Genomic DNA, 16,964 nt, shown 5'->3' with positions numbered 1-16,964 from the left:
GATGGAATTGTAAGTGACAATAAAAGTGCGCTGAGATAGGTAGGAGGACAACCAGGATAAAGCAGATTCACGGAGGCCAAGGGAGTGTAATTTGCTGAGGAGGAGCAGGTGGTCAACTGTGTCAAAGGAAGCAAAGAGGTCTAAAAGTATGAGTATGGATGGACTAGTGCCCATTGGTTTGAACTCTAATGGATAATGGTTAGAATGGGGAGGAAAAGGAACCTGAGGTAGTAAAATAGTGAATTATTATAGTACCTCGGGTTCTTTTTCCTCCCCATTCTAACCATTATCCTCCATTTTTCTTCCACATCACCTTGATATCGTTTATAAATATTTTTAGGTGGTTGGTTGATCTTTGCCACTAGGGTGATGGGTGTTTTTGGTTCGGTGCCTGTAAGTATATTGTCCGGGACACACATTTTTTACATTAATTGTAATTTTCCTTTGCCTTTCACTTTCCCTCCCCTTAACCCCCCAACCTCCCCTCCCCCCACCTGATGGTTTTCAGGAGACCTGTCTCCATGCTGCCAAGCCAGGCTTGCGGCTCTCACCTTGGATTTGTGGCTCCTCTCACCATTTAAGGTATCTTATATCTGCCATACATCATTTCTCTCTTTAGCAGTCTACATCTTTGACTATTTTCAGGCCATTACACATACTCTCACCAATATATGTGTACACCACAGACAGTTCATTATTTACTAATATCATGCCCAGTGCCCCTATCAGAATCTTTTTTATATATATATATACAGTGGTGTGAAAAAGTGTTTGCCCCCTTCCTCATTTCCTGTTCCTTTGCATGTTTGTCACACTTAAGTGTTTCGGAACATCAAACCAATTTAAACAATAGTCAAGGACAACACAAGTAAACACAAAATGCAATTTGTAAATGAAGGTGTTTATCATTAAAGGTGAAAAAAAATCCAAGCCATCATGGCCCTGTGTGAAAAAGTGATTGCCCCCCTTGTTAAAACATACTATAACTGTGGTTGTCCACACCTGAGTTCAATTTCTCTAGCCACACCCAGGCCTGATTATTGCCACACCTGTTCACAATCAAGGCATCACTTAAATAGGAGCTGTTTGACACAGTAAGGTCCACCAGAAGATCCTTAAAAGCTACACATCATGCCGAGACCCAAAGAAATTCAGGAACAATTGAGAAAGAAAGTAATTGAGATCTATCAGTCTGGAAAGGGTTATAAAGCCATTTCCAAAGCTTTGGGAATCCAGCGAACCACAGTGAGAGCCATTATCCACAAATGGCAAAGACATGGAACAGTGGTGAACCTTCCCAGGAGTGGCCGGCCGCCCAAAATTACCCCAAGAGTGCAGCGACGACTCATCCAAGAGGTCACAAAAGACCCCACAACAACGTCCAAGGAACTGCAGGCCTCACTTGCCTCAGTTAAGGTCAGCGTTCATGCCTCCACCATCAGGAAAAGACTGGGCAAAAATGGCCTGCATGGCAGAGTTCCAAGGAGAAAACCACTGCTGAGCAAAAAGAACATCAAAGCTCGTCTCAATTTCTCCACAACACATCTTGATGATCCCCAAGACTTTTGGGACAACATTCTGTGGAGCGATGAGACAAAAGTGGAACTCTTTGGAAGGTGTGTGTCCAAGTATATCTGGCGTAGAAGGAACACTGCATTTCATAAAAAGAACATTATACCAACAGTAAAATATGGTGGTGGTAGTGTGATGGTCTGGGGCTGTTTTGCTGCTTCAGGACCTGGAAGACTTGCCGTGATAAAAGGAACTATGAATTCTGCTGTCTACCAAGAGATCCTGAAGGAGAATGTCCGACCATCTGTTTGTGTACTCAAGCTGAAACCAACTTGGGTTCTGCAGCAGGACAATGATCCTAAACACACCAGCAAGTCCACCACCGAATGGCTGAAGAAAAACAAAATGAAGACTTTGGAGTGGCCTAGCCAAAGTCCTGACCTGAATCCTATTGAGATGTTGTGGTATGACCTTAAAAAGGCCGTTCATGCTCGAAAACCCTCTAATGTAACTGAATTAGGACAATTCTGCAAAGATGAGTGGGCCAAAATTCCTCCAGGACGCTGTAAAAGCCTCATTGCACGTTATCGCAAACGCTTGGTTGCAGTTGTTGCTGCTAAGGGTGGCCCAACCAGTTATTAGGTTTAGGGGGCAATCACTTTTTCACACAGGGCCATGATGGTTTGGATTTTTTTTCACCTTTAATAATAAACACTTTCATTTACAAATTGCATTTTGTGTTTACTTGTGTTGTCCTTGACTATTGTTTAAATTGGTTTGATGTTCCGAAACACTTAAGTGTGACAAACATGCAAAGGAACAGGAAATGAGGAAGGGGGCAAACACTTTTTCACACCACTGTATATATATATATATATATATATATATATATATATATATATATATATATACTGATCCCTACATTTCCTTATTTACCCATACACATGACTCTAGATCATCATGTTGCTATTGCCTATACATGGAACCTGTTCACCTTTTTATCCCCCTCGTCCCTATTTCTTAAATTACCAGCACATTAGTATCCCCTCATGATCCCCCACGAACTCTCTTAAACATGCTGGGAACTCTAACCTCTGAGCAGAAACAGCACTGGAGACCTGGCAGGCCTCCAGGTCTCCAGGTTTCCGTTACATCAGAGGGGGGCAGGCTCACCCATACCTCACTGGGGAAGCCCGGGTTTCCCCTTGCGTCAGAGGGGGTGGGGTCAGGTGACGGGTGGCCCCGCCCTCCGCATATAACAAACGTCAGGCCGCCGGGATCCCCGCAGTGTCTCCTCTGTGAAGACAGAAGATGGATGGATTCGCTGCGCTGGATCAGATCAGCCATCTCTGGAGAGATGATCATCCATCGCTAAATAGCAAGAGTGGATTACCACCGCTGGAATCTTTTTTTTATTTTTTTTATTTTTAATAAAGGAATTTTTCAAAAGTGTGTTTGTCTTATTTAACTATTTTTTACACTTTCTTTGTGAAATGGTAGAGGTACTTTTGTACCCCCTTACCATTTCAAACAGGGGGCGCGGGATCTGGGGGTGCCCTTGTTAAAGGGGGCTTCCAGATTCTGATAAGCCTCCCGCCCGCAGACCCCCACAACCACCGGCCAGGGTTGTGGGGATGAGGCCCTTCTCCACATCAACATGGGGACAAGGTGCTTTGAGGGGTCACAGACCCCCAAAGCATCCTCCCAATGTTGAGGGCATGTGGCCTGGTACGGTTCAGGAGGGAGGGGGGGCGCTCTCTCGTCCCCCCTCTTTTCCTGCGGCCTGCCAGGTTGCGTGCTCGGATAAAGGGTCTGGTATGGATATTTAGGGGGAACCCCAAGTTAATTTTTTTTTTAATTTGACGCAGGGTTCCCCTTAATATCCATACCAGACCTGAAGTGCCTGGTAATTGAATTTGGGGGACCCCCACGCTTTTTTTTTTTTATCAATGACTTTCAATGAGTGTTCTCTGTATTACGGAGCCGACAATTCATAATAGACTGCGAGTGATTTTAAAGGACTTTTTTTCCTGCATAAATGACACTTTGTGCAGGAACAGTTCTAAGCACCAGAAACATGCGCCCCTTCACAGGCATACTATAGACACCCCCCAGGTACGAAATTTAAGGGAATATTACACTTTTATTATTTCACTTTAATCATTATTAAAATCACTGCTCCCGAAAAAACGGCCGTTTTTAAAACTTTTTTTTGCATTGATACATGTCCCCTGGGGCAGGACCCGGGTCCCCAAACACTTTTTAGGACAGTAACTTGCATATTAGCCTTTAAAATTAGCACTTTAGATCTGGAACGTTGGAGTCCCATAGACTTTAATAGGGTTTTAAAGTTCACATGAAGTATGCTATATACTAGCTCCGTCGAATCTTCTTTATACATTCGACAGACACCATAAGCCTTCAAAGACAGATTCGACCATAATTCATGTGGATTTTCGGACGAATGCAATTTTTGAACGAAAAACGAAATAAATAAAAACGAATTTCGGGAGTAAAGAAATAAATTAATTTTTCGGACGAAAACGAAATTCCGAAACGAAATATTTTACTCTGCACATGTCTAGTACGAGTAATGTTTAGTTTGGGGAGTTGGTAATGAATTGTAACCATGCTACGTTCTGTCTATTATATGTGATAGAATATGCCAACTGTATATTATGTACTGTACAATACCTACATATGGCAATAAAAAAACGTAAAAATAAAGATAATATTTATTAAATCACATTCCCTCTGCAATCATTCTGATAGTGAGCCGTTGGTCACAGTTGAGAACAGACCTCACTGCATCCACATTCTGTTCCGTTTTTTGGCCGACGGCTCACTATCAGAAGGTGAACATCACCACATCAGTCTCTGATAGACCCGACCTCCATGTAAAGCCAGGGGCGGACTGACCATTTGGCTACTCGGGAACTGCCCGAGGGCCCCCGAGCCACTAGGGGGCCCCATCAGGGTTGCCAGCCTCAGTAAAACCAGGGACAGTATGTAAAAATCTGTGTTTTTTTTTTTTAACATCTGTCTCTGAAATGTCCCTTACCGACATCCTTTTGGTCTAAAAATCCTGAGATTATAGCTGCCCCACCTCTCCAGTACCTTCTCAGCCAATAGAAACATGTCTGACATTCAACAATTGCCTTAATATAATGATATCACCATGGGTACTATACCGTGCTGTCAGACGGGTAATGGATTTCAATTGAAGGAACTCACAATCGCAGTTATTTGTGACCACAATTGAAGATATATCCATCCAATGCTTCTCATCTTAGGCCCATCCACATTTCATTAGTATCCAGTGGTCTATCTGTCATCTGCTGAGCTCCACAAGTTCCAGTGCAGTGCAGCTCCCCTTCAATGTCACACACTCTGCCGGGCTGCAGCTTTCATGTGATTTCAGTAGGAGCAAATACCAACGTGTTTTATCTACTTCTGTGTATACTTCACCAAGGGGACACACCTTGTAACTATGCCTTACACTATTTTGGTCTGCATTTTTTTTTTATGTATGATTTTTTTTTTTTTTGTTTAGATGTGTTTGTTACCTATTAATACTTTTGATGACTAAAGAGAAAAAAAAATAACACTCAGAGTATCTGATGCTCATCCCCATATACAGAGGCCTACACACCCCGGGTGGTAAAATGTCAGGCTTCTGCAATGTAAAGAAATGAGACAAAGACAAATCATTTCAGAACCTTTTCCACCTGTAGTGTGACCTATTAGCTGTACAACTCAGGAGAACAACAAACTGAAATCTTTTAAGTGGAGGGAAGTAAAAAATAAAAATAAAATAAAATGATATAGTTGCATAAGTGTGCACACCCCATCACTAATACTTATGCCGTGTACACACGATCAGACAATCCGGTGGAAAAGTCCGGCGGACACGAGCCCACTGGACAATCCGCCCGTGGGTGGGCTCCGGCGGACTTTTTTTTACCCAAAAGTCCGGCGGACTTAGAAAGGAGTTTTGACTCAAAATTTGAGTCACATCCGTGTGTGTGTGCTAGTCCGCCGTACTTTTGAAATGAACGGACTTGCCCACACACGGAAAAAAGTCCGTTCGTTTTGAGCGCAGCTCCAGGTAGCCGGGGCTAGCGAAGGAAATCAATGTCGCTGCCTTCGGCGGCGAGATTGACACGGCGCTGACCCGCGTCACCTGGTATGGACTTAAAGGGGAAGCCCTACACCGAAAAAACAGCGTGAGGGCCCCCCCCAGGTCCATATCAGACCCTTATCTGAGCACGTTACCCGGCCGGTCAGGAAAGGGGGTGGGGACGAGTGAGCGCCCCCCCTCCTGAGCCGTACCAGGCCGCGTGCCCTCAACATGGGAGAGTGCTTTGGGAAAGGGGGGGCCGTGCGCCCCCCCACCCCAAAGCACCTTGTCCCCATGTTGATGAGGACAAGGGTCTTTTCTCGACAACCCTGGCCGTTGGTTGTCGGGGTCTGTGGGCGGGGGGCTTATCAGAATCCGGGAGCCCCCTTTAAAACCCCTTCCCGCCGAGCGTACACAGATGTGAGTACTCGGCTTCCGGGAGGTATACCGGGATGATGCCCGAGCTGTGCAATAAATTATTTTTAACCCTTGTGTGTTGTGTTTTATTTAAAAAAAAATTCACATGTGAATGGGTAGGGGTACCCCATACTCACTATCATAGGTGGGGTTCACACCTGTGAAAGGCCTTAGAACGCAGTCTGGTTGGACGCATTAGGTACCGACCTCTCACTCTGAGCCAATCAGTGGGAGTTTGTCTCGCTGTGTATTCCGGGAGAGGGTACTTAAGGTGCTGAAGTCACATGGTTCTGGGTTCCGGTCCAGAAGTTGTTGCTGACTCCGTGGTCCTGGTCCTCCTGATCGGCCCCCCAGGGGCCCTCATGGCCTGGGGTGCGGATCCATCCATTTCCATGCTTCAGAACTGGCTAGTCCGAGTTGCAATAACTGGAAGGAGGATTCTAAGGTGTTCCGGTGCCGTCTCGGGTATGGAGAGACCCAGCAACTCTACATGCAACCAGGGGAGGACTCTTCAGTAAGAGAGACACGCACAAGGCTGGCTGCTCAGTAGGAGCCTGGAAGCTGAGCTGCCATGGACATTGATTGAATCCACATTTCTTACGGTATCGCCGGACCGGCTGAAAGATTCTGGTACAGTAAGAAAAGTTCCTACTTCTATCCTTCTGGTTACAACTAAGTTCTTCAACCAAGTCTTTGTGAGAGACTTTGCAAAGCTAGAATTACCTGTTGGCTGCTAAATCCAAACTCAAGGATTTATCCAACAGTTAAAGAGTCCAGTTGCAAGTGCCTGTTCCCTGGATTGTGTACAGAGAGAGAGACTTTATTTGAAGTCAGCAGTCCCAAGCACTTGAGCTAAACTTTATCCTCATACCCTCTATTCCCAACTTAGAGACTGAGTTTGTTCAACTGTTTTATGCAAAATAAAAATCCTAACACAGAATTCAAGTGTTGGTCTCTACAGTTACTGGGTCATCAACCCTGGGAACCCCTAGACAAGGAAAACGAGTACGAGCTGGAGGAGGTAATCGGTAAGCCCAGAAAAATTCAGCCGCTCCTTCGGGGGTAAGTGCTACAGTAAGAAAAGGCTTCTGTCTTGCCACTCTACCCCATAGCCCAGACGTATGAAGAATACAGGATTGTTGTCACATGTACCCAGGCCCGGATTGGCCATAGGGCAGACCGGGCATTTGCCCGGTGGGCCAGGGCCCCCCGTGGCCTGTTGCTGATCAGGCGGCACGGCGGCAGGTAAGCAGCGGCCGCGGCCTGATCGTGGGTAACACAGGCCACGGCCACCACTCGCTTACCGCCATACAGCCGTGCCTGTGTCATGCGGAACTGGCGGCTGCATGGGCTGAGCTGTGTGTCTCTCTCACACACAGCTCAGCCTCAGCGCCGCGCTGACAGTTCCGCTCTCCTCCTCCAGCCATGGGCATCTGCACGGTGGGGAAAGCTTCAGGCTGTGGTCACTATTCCCCCTCTCGCTCCCCCTCCCCTTCTCACGTCGGCAGCAGGGGAAAAGAAGGTGTTCCTGTATGGTCGTTTTCCCTCCCCATTGGCCAACACAGAGAGCCAATCAGAAGAAACTAGAGGGGCATCATGGGAAATGTAGTCCCAGAGATACATGGCACCATTGGTCTCAGCAGGGAGCAGACTACATTCCCCAGCATGCACTCTGCTGGGGTGAAAGAGAAAACCCAGAAACAAGCTGAGGAGTGCTTGTAGCAGCTACTACAGGAGACATGGCAAATGAAACAGAGGACTGTGCTGGGGGAACTAATAGCCCCAGCACAACCAGAGAGAGAGGACGACGCTGCACCGCACCACCAGAGAGAGCGACTCTGCACCGCACCACCAGAGAGAGCGACGCTGCACCGCACCACCAGAGAGAGCGACGCTGCACCGCACCACCAGAAAGAGCGACGCTGCACCGCACCACCAGAGAGAGCGACGCTGCACCGCACCCCCATAGAGAGCGACGCTGCACCGCACCACCAGAGAGAGCGCCGCTGCACCGCACCACCAGAGAGAGCGATGCTGCGCCGCACCACCAGAGAAAGCCACCCTGTACCCGCAGCACCAGAGAGAGCCACCCTGTACCCGCAGCGCCAGAGGGAGCCACCCTGTATCCGCAGCGCCAGAGGGAGCCACCCTGTACCCGCAGCGCCAGAGGGAGCCACCCTGTACCCGCAGCGCCAGAGGGAGCCACCCTGTACCCGCAGCGCCAGAGAGCAGGTCAGTGTCACTGGGCCATGAACACAATAGGAGACAGACAGTACTGGCATGGCCACAATAGGACTGGGACACTATAATATAAAGGGGACTGCCCCGTAAAAGGGCACTGTAATCATTGCAGTGCCCCTTTTTAGTGCAGTTCCCTTTATATCACAGTGTCCCTGCACATTACAGTGTGGAGGACCAACACCAGCCACCCCTGCTAATGTCTACCGAACCCCCCCCCCCCCCCCCCCCGGAAAGGTTGGCTGCTCAATCTAAAATGCTCGGCCTATTTTTTATCCCAGTCCGGGCCCGCATGTACCACGCAGCCAGTACTTGTCAGATATTCCTGCAGCTCCTTTAATGTTGCTGTAGGCCTCTTGGCAGTGCCAGGTCACCCGCAAGGTTGTGGACCCTACGGCTGACTGCTGCGGATGAGGGGTCAAGGTGATAAGGAAGGCAGGGCCACCAGAACACCAAGACAGATCCCACCAGGGATAGAGTGTAAAATTCCCTGGGGCGTGGAGTCTAAGAGCCAGCAGGTGTTCACCAGCGCCTCTAGTGGTGAGGATGGACTTGGCTGCAACTGGCTCCAGGTCGCGACCCCCAGGGTCCCCCAGCTCACACCCACAGTAGGCAACAGGAGAATAGGGATGTGAGGGACAAAGCCAAGGTCAGGGCCACAAGCAGACAGGAATAGTCAGGGACATGCCAAAAGGTCAGGAACAGGCAAGCAGGGATAGTCAAAGACACGCCAAAGTCAGTAACGGCACAACAGAAGAGCACACGGCAGGTAACAGGAAGCTAAACACACAAAGGTTGATCAGCAAGGCTGGCCTGCAGTGCACAGGTTAATATAAAGTTCTCTGATAGGAGCTAGGGTGGAGCCATGCCAGAGGATGGATTTCAAAAGCAGTCAGGTGAGGGTCGGCTGGTCTCTAGAGCTGAACACATGGAAACAGGTAAGCAGACAAACTCTATTGCATAACCAAGACAGGCAGCTTCTCTGACCAGTTTTCTTCTCCGCTTTTTCATCAATTTTGGAGGGACGTGCAGTTCTTGGTAATGTCTCTGTTGTGCCATATTTTCTCCACTTGATGATGGCTGTCCTCACTGTGTTCCATGGTATATCTAATGCCTTGGAAATTCTTTTGTACCCTTCTCCTGACTGATATCTTCTAACAATGAGATCCCTCTGATGATTTGGAAGCTCTCTGCAGACCATGGCCTTTGCTGTAGGATGCGATTAAGAAAACGTCAGGAAAGACCTACTAGAACAGCTAAACTTTATTTGGGGTTAATCAGAGGCACTTTAAATAATGGCCGCCGTTTAGTGACTATTTAACCACTTACAGACCAGACCATTTTGCTGGTCAAAGACCAGACCACTTTTTGCGATTCGGCACTGCGTCGCTTTAACTGACAATTGCGCGGTCGTGCGACGTGCCTCCCAAACAAAATTGACGTCCTTTTTTTCCCACAAATAGAGATTTCTTTTGGTGGTATTTGATCACCCCTGCGGGCTATAAACAAAAATAGAGCGACAGTTTTGAAAAAAACGCATTATTTTTTACTTTATGTTATAATAAATATCATCCAAAAATATAGAAAAAAACATTTTTTTTCCCTCAGTTTAGGCCGATACATATTCTTCTACATATTTTTGGTAAAAAAAAATCGCAATAAGCGATTATTGATTGGTTTGCGCAAAAGTTATAGCATTTACAAAATAGGGGATAGTTTTATGGCATTTTTATTAATATTTTTTTTTTTTATTAGTAATGTCGGCAATCAGCGATTTTTATTGTGACTGCGACATAATAGCGGACACATCGGAAATTTTTGACACATTTTTGGGACCATTGTCATTTATACCGCAATCACTGCTATATAAATGCAGTGATTCCTGTGTAAATGACACTGGCAGTGAAGGGGTTAACCAGTGGGTGGCAGTGTAGGGGTTAAGTGTTCCTAGGGGTGTGTTACTAACTGTGGGGGGATTGGGCTTTCATTTAGTGAACACTGATCTCTGCTCCAATCACATGGAGCAGAGATCAGTGTCACTAGTTGCTAGGTAGAATGGAGAAATGCTGTTTACAACGGCATTTCTTCATTCGGCCGCTCCGTGAGACGATCGTGGGTATGCCCGCGGCGATCGAGTCCATGGATTCCGCGACTGGACTCATGGGGGTCCCGACCAGCGCGGGAGCGCACCACCGCCGGTGCGCTCCTGATGGCAGGGCGGCAAATTTAAAGGGACGTACAGGTACGCCCATTTGCCTGCCCGTGCCATTCTGCCGACGTACATCGGCGTGCGCTGGTCGGGAACTGGTTAACATGAGTATGAATGTGATTGGTTAAATCTGAACACGGCTACACCCCCAGTTATAAGAGGGTGTGCACACTTATGCAACCACGTTATTTTAGTTTTTTGTTTTTACCCCCTAAAAGATTTCAGTTTATTTTTCAATTGAGTTGTACAGTTTATAGGTCATATTAAAGGTGGAAAAAGTTATGAAATGATTTATCTTTGCCTGTTTTTTTACATCACAGTATGATGGGAGGGGTGGGCAGTGGAGGGCAGTATAATGGGAGGGGTGGTAGTGGAGGGCAGTATGATGGCAAGGGTGGTAGTGGAGGGCAGTATAATGGGAGGGTGGTTATGGAGGGCAGTATAATGGGAGGGGTGGTAGTGGAGGGCAGTATAAAAGGAGGGGTGGTAGTGGAGGGCAGTATAATGGGAGGGGGCAGTGGAGGACAATATGATATGAGGGGGGATAGTGGAGGGCAGTATAGGAGGACTGTACAGCATGAATGGAGGAGGGCAGTGTATGGGAGGATGCAGAGTGACCATGAGCGTCCTCAGAGCTCTGCAGGGAGCATTTTTCCTAACTCTCTTCCAGGTGCAGGAACAGTGGGAAAAAATTGTTGACTTTTTTTTTTCCTACACCTGTTAGGGAAAAGGCATAATGAGCTAGTATGCACATTATGAAATACTTACCTTAGAACAAGGCGCCGGCATCTCACTCGGTCCACGCCGAGGGAGCCGACATTTTCCCTCGACGTGTCTTCCGGGTATTCGGAAAGAAGTCTCCTGCACACATGCATGGGAGTGACGACATTGTGGCTCCGGCCACTCACATCACAGGAGCCGCGATGTCGTCACTCCCGTGCAAGCGCGCGGGAGACTTATTTCCGGCAAGGTCCGGCGTCTGCCGGACTTTCAGCCGAGAATCCCCGGAGCGCATGCGCCACTGAAGTCAGTGGCTCATTGCGAGGGGAATATCTCCTAAACCGTACAGGTTTAGGAGATATTCTTTTTACCTACGGCTAAGCCTTATTATAATAATAATAATATATACTACCGCTTTCAACACGTTCCAATCTGTGTTCTGAAAGCAGTCCAGCAGTACTGGGGTAGAAATTGTCTGGTCATGTGATTTATTGTTGAACCGATTTTGCAGGTGTAAGCAACGGTTTGTATGCTGGAATTAGAATAACAGAGATGTTATCTGAATAGCCAAGGTGGCGGCGGGGTTCAGCCAGCCTTTTATGCATTTTTCTCTGATGTATAAACAAAGTCCAGTATGTTGTTTCTTCTTGTTGCAAAATTCAGATGTAGGTAGAACTTCGGCAAAACTGTCTTTAATGCCGCGTACACGTGATCGAATTGTCTGGCGTACTTAGTCCGGCAAACAATCCAGCGGATAGTCCGGCGGACTTTCTACCGAACGGACTTGGCCACACATGGAAACACAGAAAGTCCGGCGTTTGCTAGCGTGATGATGTACAGCACGTACGACGGGACTAGAAAAAGGAAGTTCAATAGCCAGTAGCCAATAGCTTCCTTCTCGTAATTTGCTTCTGAGCATGCGTCATTCTTAGTCCACCGGACTAGCATACTGACGAACGTATTGTCTGCTGAAACCCAAGTCCGCTGAAGCCCACACACGATCGGATTGTCCGGTGAAATGCGTTTCGGCGGACTTGGTACGCCAGACAATTCGATCATGTGTACGCGGCATAAGTTTGCATGGTTGAAGTCACCAGCAATAATGAAAAAAGCCGTCAGGGTTGCTTGTTTTGATGTTCGCTGATAGAGCTGTAAAGTTCGCAAAGCGCGTCCTTAGCGTTTAGACATGGGGGGATGTAAACCGTGACAATAACAATGGCTGTGAACTCCCTCAGCTGATAGAATGGTCGACACTTCACAAACATAAACTCTACCAGCGATGAGCAGTGTTTTGTTACCACCACAGCATTGATACACCATTCTTTGTTGATATACACACACACACAGACCACCTCTGCGAGCAGGGCCGGGACAAGGGGTGGGCAGGAGGGACGGCTTTTTTTAATCAAGCACACAGACCTTCTTTCTTCATTTGGCTCACTTCCTTGTCCCAAAAAAGCACACCGTACTATATGCCCCTACCCTCCTCTTTGAAGAGGTTGAGCAGTGTCATATTTCTACTGGGGCTGCTTATGAGGGAATCACACCATCCCTGTGCTGTGCTGACTTCCTCCTGGGGGTTCTTATTATGAGGGGATCACACCATCCCTGTCCTGTGATGATTTACTCCTGGGCCTGCTTATTATGAGGGGATCACACCATCCCTGTGCTGTGCTGACTTACTCCTGGGGGTTCTTATTATGAGGGGATCACACCATCCCTGTGCTGTGCTGATTTTCTCCTGGGCCTGCTTATTAGAAGGGGATCACACCATCCCTGTGCTGTGCTGATTTTCTCCTGGGGGTTCTTATTATGAGGGGATCACACCATCCCTGGCTGTGCTGATTTTCTCCTGGGCCTGCTTATTATGAGGGGATCACACCATCTCTGTGCTGTGCTGATTTTCTCCTGGGCCTGCTTATTATGAGGGCATCACACCATCCCTGTGCTGTGCTGACTTACTCCTGGTGGTTCTTATTATGAGGGGATCACACCATCCCTGTGCTGTGCTGACTTCCTCCTGGGGGTCCTTATTATAAGGGGATCACACCATCCCTGTGCTGTGCTGATTTTCTCCTGGGCCTGCTTATTATGAGGGGATCACACCATCCCTGTGCTGTGCTGACTTACTCCTGGGGGTTCTTATTATGAGGGGATCACACCATCCCTGGCTGTGCTGATTTTCTCCTGGGCCTGCTTATTATGAGGGGATCACACCATCCCTGTGCTGTGCTGATTTTCTCCTGGGGGTTCTTATTATGAGGGGATCACACTATCCCTGTGCTGTGCTGATTTTCTCCTGGGCCTGCTTATTATGAGGGGATCACACCATCCCTGTGCTGTGCTGATTTTCTCCTGGGCCTGCTTATTATGAGGGGATCACACCATCCCTGTGCTGTGCTGATTTTCTCCTGGGCCTGCTTATTATGAGGGGATCACACCATCCCTGTGCTGTGCTGATTTTCTCCTGGGCCTGCTTATTATGAGGGGATCACACCATCCCTGTGCTGATTTTCTCCTGGGCCTGCTTATTATGAGGGGATCACACCATCCCTGTGCTGTGCTGACTTCCTCCTGGGGGTTCTTATTATGAGGGGATCACACCATCCCTGTGCTGTGCTGATTTTCTCCTGGGCCTGCTTATTATGAGGGGATCACACCATCCCTGTGCTGTGCTGACTTACTCCTGGGGGTTCTTATTATGAGGGGATCACACCATCCCTGGCTGTGCTGATTTTCTCCTGGGCCTGCTTATTATGAGGGGATCACACCATCCCTGTGCTGTGCTGACTTACTCCTGGGGGTTCTTATTATGAGGGGATCACACCATCCTTGGCTGTGCTGATTTTCTCCTGGGCCTGCTTATTATGAGGGGATCACACCATCCCTGGCTGTGCTGATTTTCTCCTGGGCCTGCTTATTATGAGGGGATCACACCATCCCTGTGCTGTGCTGACTTACTCCTGGGGGTTCTTATTATGAGGGGATCACACCATCCCTGTGCTATGCTGATTTTCTCCTGGGCCTGCTTATTATGAGGGGATCACACCATCCCTGTGCTGTGCTGATTTTCTCCTGGGCCTGCTTATTATGAGGGGGTCACACCATCCTTGTGCTGTGCTGACTTCCTCCTGGGGGTTCTTATTATGAGGGGATCACACCATCCCTGTGCTGTGCCTATTTTCTCCTGGGCCTGCTTATTATGAGGGGATCACACCATCCCTGTGCTGTGCTGACTTACTCCTGGGGGTTCTTATTATGAGGGGATCACACCATCCCTGTGCTGTGCTGATTTTCTCCTGGGCCTGCTTATTATGAGGGGATCACACCATCCCTGTGCTGTGCTGATTTTCTCCTGGGCCTGCTTATTATGAGGGGATCACACCATCCCTGTGCTGTGCTGATTTTCTCCTGGGCCTGCTTATTATGAGGGGATCACACCATCCCTGTACTGTGCTGACTTCCTCCTGGGGGTTCTTATTATGAGGGGATCACACCATCCCTGTGCTGTGCTGATTTTCTCCTGGGCCTGCTTATTATGAGGGGATCACACCATCCCTGTGCTGTGCTGACTTACTCCTGGGGGTTCTTATTATGAGGGGATCACACCATCCCTGGCTGTGCTGGTTTCCTCCTGGGCCTGCTTATTATGAGGGGATCACACCATCCCTGTGCTGTGCTGACTTACTCCTGGGGGTTCTTATTATGAAGGGATCACACCATCCCTGGCTGTGCTGATTTTCTCCTGGGCCTGCTTATTATGAGGGGATCACACCATCCCTGGCTGTGCTGATTTTCTCCTGGGCCTGCTTATTATGAGGGGATCACACCATCCCTGTGCTGTGCTGACTTACTCCTGGGGGTTCTTATTATGAGGGGATCACACCATCCCTGTGCTATGCTGATTTTCTCCTGGGCCTGCCTATTATGAGGGGATCACACCATCCCTGTGCTGTGCTGATTTTCTCCTGGGCCTGCTTATTATGAGGGGGTCACACCATCCTTGTGCTGTGCTGACTTCCTCCTGGGGGTTCTTATTATGAGGGGATCACACCATCCCTATGCTGTGCTGATTTTCTCCTGGGCCTGCTTATTATGAGGGGATCACACCATCCCTGTGCTGTGCTGACTTACTCCTGGGGGTTCTTATTATGAGGGGATCACACCATCCCTGGCTGTGCTGATTTTCTCCTGGGCCTGCTTATTTTGAGGGGATCACACCATCCCTGTGCTGTGCTGATTTTCTCCTGGGCCTGCTTATTATGAGGGGATCACACCATCCCTGGCTGTGCTGATTTTCTCCTGGGCCTGCTTATTATGAGGTGATCACACCATCCCTGTGCTGTGCTGACTTACTCCTGGGGGTTCTTATTATGAGGGGATCACACCATCCCTGTGCTGTGCTGATTTTCTCCTGGGCCTGCTTATTATGAGGGGATCACACCATCCCTGTGCTGTGCTGATTTTCTCCTGGGCCTGCTTATTATGAGGGGATCACACCATCCCTGTGCTGTGCTGATTTTCTCCTGGGCCTGCTTATTATGAGGGGATCACACCATCCCTGTACTGTGCTGACTTCCTCCTGGGGGTTCTTATTATGAGGGGATCACACCATCCCTGTGCTGTGCTGATTTTCTCCTGGGCCTGCTTATTATGAGGGGATCACACCATCCCTGTGCTGTGCTGACTTACTCCTGGGGGTTCTTATTATGAGGGGATCACACCATCCCTGGCTGTGCTGGTTTCCTCCTGGGCCTGCTTATTATGAGGGGATCACACCATCCCTGTGCTGTGCTGACTTACTCCTGGGGGTTCTTATTATGAAGGGATCACACCATCCCTGGCTGTGCTGATTTTCTCCTGGGCCTGCTTATTATGAGGGGATCACACCATCCCTGGCTGTGCTGATTTTCTCCTGGGCCTGCTTATTATGAGGGGATCACACCATCCCTGTGCTGTGCTGACTTACTCCTGGGGGTTCTTATTATGAGGGGATCACACCATCCCTGTGCTATGCTGATTTTCTCCTGGGCCTGCCTATTATGAGGGGATCACACCATCCCTGTGCTGTGCTGATTTTCTCCTGGGCCTGCTTATTATGAGGGGGTCACACCATCCTTGTGCTGTGCTGACTTCCTCCTGGGGGTTCTTATTATGAGGGGATCACACCATCCCTGTGCTGTGCTGATTTTCTCCTGGGCCTGCTTATTATGAGGGGATCACACCATCCCTGTGCTGTGCTGACTTACTCCTGGGGGTTCTTATTATGAGGGGATCACACCATCCCTGGCTGTGCTGATTTTCTCCTGGGCCTGCTTATTATGAGGGGATCACACCATCCCTGTGCTGTGCTGATTTTCTCCTGGGCCTGCTTATTATGAGGGGATCACACCATCCCTGGCTGTGCTGATTTTCTCCTGGGCCTGCTTATTATGAGGGGATCACACCATCCCTGTACTGTGCTGATTTTCTCCTGGGCCTGCTTATTATGAGGGGATCACACCATCCCTGTGCTGTGCTGACTTACTCCTGGTGGTTCTTATTATGAGAGGATCACACCATCCCTGTGCTGTGCTGACTTCCTCCTGGGGGTTCTTATTATGAGGGGATCACACCATCCCTGTGCTGTGCTGATTTTCTCCTGGGCCTGCTTATTATGAGGGGATCACACCATCCCTGTGCTGTGCTGACTTACTCCTGGGGGTTCTTATTATGAGGGGATCACACCATCCCTGGCTGTGCTGATTT

General features: G+C 48.5%; 2 protein-coding genes across 3 annotated transcripts in view; both read right to left on the bottom strand.

The window, feature by feature from the left end:
* Positions 1–4,931, bottom strand: part of LOC143956493 (NACHT, LRR and PYD domains-containing protein 12-like) — a 79,789-nt gene extending 74,858 nt beyond the window's left edge. The window contains exon 1 of one of the 2 annotated variants that reach the window (XM_077466676.1): positions 4,704–4,931. The gene's annotated coding sequence lies outside the window, so the exon portion shown is untranslated. The remainder of the gene's footprint in view (positions 1–4,703) is intronic. The other variant, XM_077466677.1, reaches the window with a different exon arrangement.
* Positions 1–16,964, bottom strand: part of LOC143956606 (NACHT, LRR and PYD domains-containing protein 12-like) — a 198,475-nt gene that overhangs the window by 75,963 nt on the left and 105,548 nt on the right. The gene's annotated exons all lie outside the window — the stretch shown is intronic.

Source organism: Lithobates pipiens, unplaced genomic scaffold (genome assembly GCF_037356315.1).
Source record: "Lithobates pipiens isolate NorthernLeopardFrog02 unplaced genomic scaffold, aLitPip1_a1.2 Scaffold_37, whole genome shotgun sequence".
NCBI lineage: Eukaryota > Metazoa > Chordata > Amphibia > Anura > Ranidae > Lithobates > Lithobates pipiens.
The sequence above is the reverse complement of the archived record's forward strand: the minus strand, read 5'-3'. Positions and strand labels throughout refer to the sequence as shown.